At 38.9% G+C, this 8,633-nt stretch overlaps 1 long non-coding RNA gene across 1 annotated transcript; it reads left to right on the forward strand.

The window, feature by feature from the left end:
• Positions 1 to 7,614: 7,614 nt before the first annotated feature.
• LOC125140627 lies at positions 7,615 to 8,316 on the forward strand. The gene is made up of 2 exons (XR_007139849.1): positions 7,615 to 7,939; positions 8,103 to 8,316. It is a non-coding gene; the product is annotated as an uncharacterized LOC125140627 (long non-coding RNA).
• Positions 8,317 to 8,633: the final 317 nt, after the last annotated feature.

Here is an 8,633-nt window from a genome sequence, read left to right on the forward strand (position 1 = left end):
GAAAGAGCGGAGGAACCAATGACCTCTACTGTGGTCAGAGGGTTTAAAACCAATGAGCTAGAAGCTGTGATTAAAAGTATCGGTAAATTTGATCCTGCCAAACAAGATCCATTAGGCTTTCTAAAGGTTTTCGAGCTATATGCTGACATTTACAAATCCACAGCTGGTGATGTGTGTGTGTTGTTAACTGTGTGTTTGCCTGACACTTTGTCTGGAGCGTTAAATCAGAAAGTCAAAACTAGAACTGCCAATAAGTTAGAGAGGAAACAAGCACTGCTTGAAGTCCTAGGTGTAATGTCAGTTGACTGGGGTAAAATATCTGATGTACACATGAGGACAGGGAGCACCCCATGGCATTCTCACAGCGATTATTGGAGACATTTAAAACTTTCAGTGGCAATCCTGATATCACACCGAATGATGTCAGTTTTAAATCTGCTTTGATTAACAAATGTGACTCACTCACTCGTTCTGCTGTGTCGATGTTTGTAACCCATCTCTCTGATTATAACGATATCATTGCTAAAATCACACAGTTTTTCAACAACAATGCTAACTTAAAGAGTCTCATCCTGTGTCAGCAGTAGGTGTTAAGAACCTCAGTAAGAATAGAGCCAGCAATGTTTCTTGTGAAAAAGAGACCTACACTACTGGAGATAGGAAAGACTACCCCCTCGTAACCCTGATAACCCCCTGGTGTGTTATTCATGTGGCAAATAGAGACATATTTCAAGGGAATGCAAATTTTCCCTTAAGAGATCAGGCCCCAAAACAGATTTACACCAGTTACAGGCTTCAGTAAACAGACTCAGAAAGGAGCTCAAACATCTGTGTAACTCCTTGTCTGGTGTTTTTCACCAAACTACTCAACAAATTTGGCAAAGTCAGAAAAACAAAATGCATTCTGGTCAGAATGTGCACCATCACAAATTTGACAGTAGTGATGACGTTGTGGTAAAGAATTCACGTCACAGAACTAAAAACCGTCAACCTGGTAAGGGATCATTCCACATAGATCCATTAATATCATAAAAAAGCTGATGGCAGTCATCAGGGCCGTGTAAATAAGTTTCTGTTGTATGTGTTTGTAATGTTTTTTTGTGTGTTGTGTTTAAAAAGGGGGGGTGTATAAATTCATTATGTTTTCAGGTGTTTTTCAGGTCAAAAAAGAAATAAAGATGTGGGGATGGACAAGGAAGGCAGCTCTCGTGACAGCATTAAAGGTACAGCAGTGCCCAACACTGTCCCAAAGTGCTTATCTACATTGGATCCAGGTTCCGGTCTTGGTGAACCTTACAGCATGATCTCCAGACCCAGATGAACAGTGTAACAGGAATGTATAAGGTCTTCTTGACAACAGCGTTCCTGAGGTATCACAGTGATGTTGCAACCAGTTCATCACCTCCTCAGAGAACATCTACAAGTAAATAATCTCAAGGATTGGAAAGGATTTGAAAAATTGTTTGAAAGGATTCTAAGCATGGACAATTTGGGAATATTACAGAAGAATGTATTAAAGAGTGGACTTTAAGGACTTTTAGGTTTATCACACAGTTACCATCAGGAGAATGGCGAGGACTGGACATAGAACGCTGGGACAAAACTACATTGGTTTTATTTGCATGTTTGATGCCTTGGAAAAACAACCATTATGTGGGGCACTACACACTAATCATGAGGCTTGTGAAATCGATCTAACACATGTCCACAATAATTTTACAAGAGGAATAGTTTCACACAGGAAAACATGTCACCACAACTCATCATCACTTTTCTATCCTTGTTAATGATAACCACATGATAACACTTTGTCTGATAAGGTTACTTTACTTTGTATAATTCCAGAGACAGCTTGGTTCATAGGAACATATTACTTTCCATATGTTAATTTCACTCTACAATGTCATTGAATCCAGCAGACAATTAGTCTTTGAGGAAGATGTACCAGAATTTGATTTTGTGTTACCAAAATATATAATAATATGTTATTATATAATATGTCATTATTAGGGATGCCACAATTCTCAATATAATATTGAACCGTTTGGTACGACATCCACGGTTCAATACACGCTTGTGAATTGCGCTTTTTTTCGGTTTTACTTTTAAATAATTTATTTAAAGTCTGAAAGTCATACAAGCGCTCATTTGAGAAGAGTTGACAAACGCAGTGAATACATGGAAGTTGAGGAGGCCAAACATGTTAATCCCAGCCACCACAGATAACGCTCCGAATATTGTGACTGCAGTTAATGAAGCTGATGGACTGGGGCCACAGATAAGTTGTTTTGTGCATGTTGTAAACCTAGCAGCCAAGAAAGCAGTGTCAATCAACACATTGTCCCGCCTCCTGGGGAGGGTTAGAAAAATAGTGACTTTTTAGGGACATTGTAAGTGCAAAACGCTCTCGCCTTGCTGCAGAGAATGTTGACAGGTTTATCTTTTTACAGACGAACCTCAAAATACAGGAATAGATAGCTGACCTAAGTGAAATTGCACTTTACATTCTGAATGAAGGATACTGTACTGGAGTACTGTTAAGTTTAATTAAGATGGTTTATTTATGTTCACTGAAGTACAAGTATGTTTATTTGAAATGGTCAATTTATGTTCACTAACTTCACATGTATGTTTATTTTCAAAATTTAGGAATTTATGTTCCCCAGTTTGTACAGCAGCTGTGAGATGTCAGTGTTCATTTTAAAATAAAAAATGTTTATATTGTACAAAACACTAGGAACCATTGTTTTTTTTTTTGCTTTTAAGTAAAATAAAGGAGTATCGCAATAAATCGTTTTTATTTGTTTCTTCTTAACCTCTCACCGTTCCTATTGCCTAAGTATAGAATAACAAAAAACACTTATGTGTTAAGCCATCAGAACCGAACCGAACCGAAACCATGGTTAACTGTAACTGTATTGTTACAGTGGCTAACTGGCTAACTGTATTGTTGCATCCCTAGTCATTATGTCATAATGCAACGAAAGGATGAGCATATTGTCAAAGCTCAACAAGGTCTTGTAGGAAAAGATAATGTTTTGTCTAAACAAATGCATGGTGGTGATTTGGTTAATTATGATCTGATTTGGGATGTAACTTTAAAAACTGCTGTTTGCGTATGCATCTTTCTCATTCTTTCTGAATGTCTCTGCTCCAAACCCAAGTAATATTTTACATAGAACCAAATTTTAAAAAGAAAACCTGTGATAAGTTTGCCTTATGGAATGGAGCTAAAACCAGTGTTTGTGAGGTGAAGTTTCGATGACAGGTAAGATTCTCTGAGGGCCAAAGGGGAACGACCTAAGGCAGGGCTTCACCAACACTGGGCACCGACCCAAAAATGGGAGGTGTGATCTGTATTAAGGAAGTGATGTGATGCTTCAGGACCAAAAGCATCAAAGGGGGGACTGTAAGAAATTACAGAAATTGCACCCAAATTCCACTCCAAGGTACACATCTAAAAAGAGCTCATTCCTAAGTATCATAGTATCATAAGGTAATACGTTTAGGACTCTAAACATATAAACTTTATTCAATCATAAATATGGGAACGGTAGCAGGACATTAGGGATCACCATAAACAAAGGGACTACGTGATTGCGATTACCATTTAAAGTGACCACTTGGTTGATAACAATTGTAACAATACCAAGACAAGGTGTACGTGACCGTGATTAACATTTAAAGACATTAGTTAGACAACAAGGTGTCGCCCAGCCATTTGGGAGACATTCAGTTCTTACACTCAAAACACATTCAAAACAGAACCTCATTTAAATTACCAAAAGGGAAAACTGTATATAAGGCGTGAGCAGGATTTGCTCGGGGTTCTTTCTGACTCTGACGAACCCAAAGTACGTCATGTATTTTGTCACTGCTATGCTGGAATAAACTTCTTGTTCTTCATTAAGATCTTCAACATCATCGTCTTATTTTTACACAACGCATTTTGTATTTCTAATGGCACAAAAGAATAGTCATGGAACTAACTGATGAACTGATTAGTAAAATACAGAGAAGTCATACAGATTATTTTCTGGAGTAAACAGTACTGGTTACAGGCTTCAACACTTTCTGTGCTAATGGAAGAAGGAGGTCAAGGCCTGGTGGACATGCAAGCCTTCAGACTACAAGCAGCTCAGAGACTGCTGTACCTTAAAGAGCATAAAGGCTTGGACACAAAGAGCAGGTCTAATTCTGCAAAAAGCAGCCAACCTTGGACTAGACACTTATTTTTACTTAAAGGTGATGAGGTGAGTCTCTGATGAGTCTGTGTGGATTACACTATTTTATAAGTCAGTGCTACAAGCCTAGATAATCATTTTAAAAAGCATCGTGAACAAACAAGGAAACTGGACTTCTGATGAACCCTTAATTTTTAACATCATAATTCAAACCAGACTGTGTTCTATAGCTAGTGTGTGAGTTTGTTGTCTTTTAACGTAAGAGCTTCACAAAGCTGGGATGTCTCCTAGATAGAAATGGATGGAGATATGAAGAGGTCCTTAAAGTTAAGACGGACTCAAATTCAACACACCTCTTTTAAAAATTTGAAGGACAAGATCTTCATGATGTTATCAAGAAGCTACAGAAATTTTACAGTAAGAGGACTTTGACAGGACAAAGGAGACAAGCAGGACTTTCCAAAAATTACGATCACTCCAGCTGTCAGTGAGGACAGGAAAAAGACTTTCAGTTGACATAAAAGAAGGCACTTTAATACATCACAGTGAACGTTACACACTTGTGCCCACTAAGCCAGCAAAGAGCATGGAGGTGGCCAGACTTGTGTGGACAGGACTTTTTATGAGTGATAGATTGAGGGTTCAGTATAAGTCTCCCATAGAAAAGCACACAGCTGATCTACAGTGTAAGTTTATTTACAGGGTGATAGCTACAGACAGACACGTGGCACACCTCAGGTTGTATTTTCCATAGCAAAGGTCAAGCACCAGTTTGTAAGGCACTGAACTGAGTGAGGTTAAAATGTGAAATCAGCAATTTTTACTGTAAAAAGATTGAAGTAATCAGAATCGTACATAAACTACATTTGTAGCAGAGGCCAGAGGATAAAAGTTAATATTTATATAATTTTATCATTATTTACTACATATTGAACACAGGACATGAGGGGACAGAACAGTCTTATGTGCAGTTTATTCACAGTAATTTTCAGATATAGCAGAATTTCAAAGAAGTGACAGTTCACTGAGAGTTACAGGGTGGTGCTTTCACATGTGGTTCTGTGAGGCCGTCTGACAGGGTACTGTGTGTGGGTCTGGATGGAGGCCAAGCAGCCATATGGCAGGGCTCAGGAGTACTATACTATATATACATATATGAACCCTTTAGATTAGACCAGAGGAGCCCAAACTTTGTTCTGTGAAGGGTCAAAAATCAAACTTGACTAAGAGGCGTGGGCCAAGAGTAAATATTGCGTTGTATCAGACAGTTTTATATTAAAATGTATATATTTTATATTAAATTTGCCATGGTACTCCTTATTTATGACTTAACAATATTTAAAAAATATTAAATATATAGAAAACATTCTCGATAAGTTACTTAACTAATGCAGTTTTACTTTAAAATTTCCATAGTTCATTGAAACTTGACACCCCCCCCCAATAAAGTTTATGACATAAAACTTTCCAAAACTAAAAATTTGAATTAAACAAAACATATAAAATTATACAATGTAGTGCTGGAGGTTAGTAGCCTTATTTTCCTGAAATTTAATTTATGATAAATTCATTATTTTATAAAATTTCATAAAACCGGGGCCCCCTGGAACCATCTCAGGGCCCCCAGTTTGAGAACCACTGGCCCTAGACTACATGTCCTGAGCAGGTGTTGTCAGTGACCCGGGGCCCCCTGGAACCATCTCAGGGCCCCCAGTTTGAGAACCAATGGCCCTAGACTACATGTCCTGAGCAGGTGTTGTCAGTGACCCGGGGCCCCCTGGAACCATCTCAGGGCCCCCAGTTTGAGAACCACTGGCCCTAGACTACATGTCCTGAGCAGGTGTTGTCAGTGACCCGGGGCCCCCTGGAACCATCTCAGGGCCCCCAGTTTGAGAACCACTGACCCTAGACTACATGTCCTGAGCAGGTGTTGTCAGTGACCCGGGGCCCCCTGGAACCATCTCAGGGCCCCCAGTTTGAGAACCACTGGCCCTAGACTACATGTCCTGAGCAGGTGTTGTCAGTGACCCGGGGCCCCCTGGAACCATCTCAGGGCCCCCAGTTTGAGAACCACTGACCCTAGACTACATGTCCTGAGCAGGTGTTGTCAGTGACCCGGGGCCCCCTGGCACCATCTCAGGGCCCCCAGTTTGAGAACCACTGGCCCTAGACTACATGTCCTGAGCAGGTGTTGTCAGTGACCAGGGGCCCCTGCACCATCTCAGGGCCCCCAGTTTGAGAATCACTGACCCTAGACTACATGTCCTGAGCAGGTGTTGTCAGTGACCAGGCTGTAAAACTGTTGACTAAGTTACAGACACTGATGACAAACTCCTGCTGATGATCTGGGAAACGTCTCTAACAGCAGTCACAATGTCATTGTTTGTGTTAAACACGTTGTGAATGAGTTGTAACATTAAACAGGAGATCATGACTTAAACAGAACAGAATATCTTACAACTGCTTATTTAAGTTTTCCTGCTCCTCCTAAAGCAAAAGAAACAAACTTCAAATCTTTACATGATATTTATCCTTCTAACAAATTCCTAAATCAAAAATTTAATATAGAAATTGTCCCCTGTCCCTTCTGTGAGAGCCATCCTGAAGACACGGATCATATCTTTTCTTCATGCTATTTCTCTAAACTCTTCTGGATATCAATTCAGGGCTGGTTGTTAAAAAAAAGGTGGTTGCTGATAGTTTTGTTTTTTCTTTACATCATATCTTATTTGGAAAAGACAAAAACTGCTGTGTTTGTTCTGTTTTTGCTTAATAATATTGTTATTTTACCAAAATATTTCATCGATAAATGTAGATTCTTTAACACCCCCCCCCACACACACACACAAATGACTTTGCATGTTTTCCCAAAAGCCCTTAATAAGATGTGAGGTCAGAGTGCTATAAGAAGCTGCTATATCTTTTGACATCATTTGATTTATTGTGATTCTGCCCTTAATTCTTTTTCTTTTCCGCTCTATTTAAGATCATGCAAGTTATTTTTGCAAATATCTATTTATTTATTTATTTATTTATTTAATTTGTCTTTTCTAAATAATCTATTACTTATTCTGTGTTAAGTCTGTCATTTCTATTTACTCTTGTAGAATGTTTATTTGCCTTTTTTGTTTGTATACTTTTGTATATATGTGTGTGTGTGTGTGTGTGTGTGTGTGTGTGTGTGTGTGTGTGTGTGTGTGTGTGTGTGTGTGTGTATGTATAAAAGAAGTACTTGTTGCACCGCCAGGCCACTCTGGGCGCATGCGCACTACTAAGCCTCTAAATGAAAGCGAAAGAATAGTTCGACAGCGGACTACAGGCTATAACACCACCGTAAGGTGAGGACTTCTACACGTTTAAATCCTTTATACATCGATATTTTCATACGAATATAAAATACGATAAAGAACAACGCGTCTGTTCAGTGTAAACGATGACGGAGCGATTCTTACCCAAACAATACAGCGCTAGCTAACGGGTCTCGTGGCTGTGTTTCGTATTGACAATTAGTGCACTAGGTAGGTCACTAGAACGCTGTTTGTGCACCACAAATCAAGTGCGCTTAAATAGGGAGGATGGAGCGGTTTGAGCTTCGGCCCTAGGCGGCTAATTCCTTGTTATTTTTACACTACATCATATAAACGACATGAAATGTAACACAGTTGTAACTTAACACCGCTAATACACCACATATCTGGTATTATTCTGTATTTTTATATTTAGCTTTGTTTATTATTATTATTTCCTCTGTTCATGTCGAAAACTAGCTTTAGCATTAGCTCATCGTAGCTCTTCCTTGTTAGCTATATGTACAACTGTTATTAGTTAAACTGCGTAACGACATTAACTTTTATTCCCACACTTGGATTTAATAGATTTTAATAAGAAGGATTATAATAGGGGTATTTTAACATACAGCTATTTAAAACCACGGTTGTCGCTACATAATGTCGTGTATTATAGAGTTACAAAGGGGCGGAAAGTTTCGGTAAACTTACTGAAACTTTCAACGGGAACTTAATCTGGTACTTAATCTTAATTTATGGGAATTATTTGTAACTATAGGGAAATGTATATAAACTATATGATATAGAAACATAAATAAACATGTTGTTTGGTCATAAGCAGACATGAATACAAGGCAGAGGCAGTTCTAGGCCTTCTTTAGGGTGTCTCCAGCCCCCTGTGTGTGATCTCAGTCACTCTAAAACTATAAGGAGCATTTTTACTTTCAGAAATAAACAATAAAAAGGACGTTAAAATGCAGGACGTGTCGTCGATGGGAAAGAAAATTATTTATTAGTTTGATCCAAGAGCGATTTTTAACTTTGCTTTTACACGCGTGTGTTGTAGTGTTTTAAAAGTGCGTCATCAGCTGTCTGTTTTATTAAAATGGAGAAGCACGGGAACGCGCAGCGTGCACGCGCAGTCAGAGCTGGAGGCGTTTAT

This window comes from Tachysurus fulvidraco, unplaced genomic scaffold (assembly GCF_022655615.1).
Source record: "Tachysurus fulvidraco isolate hzauxx_2018 unplaced genomic scaffold, HZAU_PFXX_2.0 HiC_scaffold_71_np12, whole genome shotgun sequence".
NCBI classification, from domain to species: domain Eukaryota; kingdom Metazoa; phylum Chordata; class Actinopteri; order Siluriformes; family Bagridae; genus Tachysurus; species Tachysurus fulvidraco.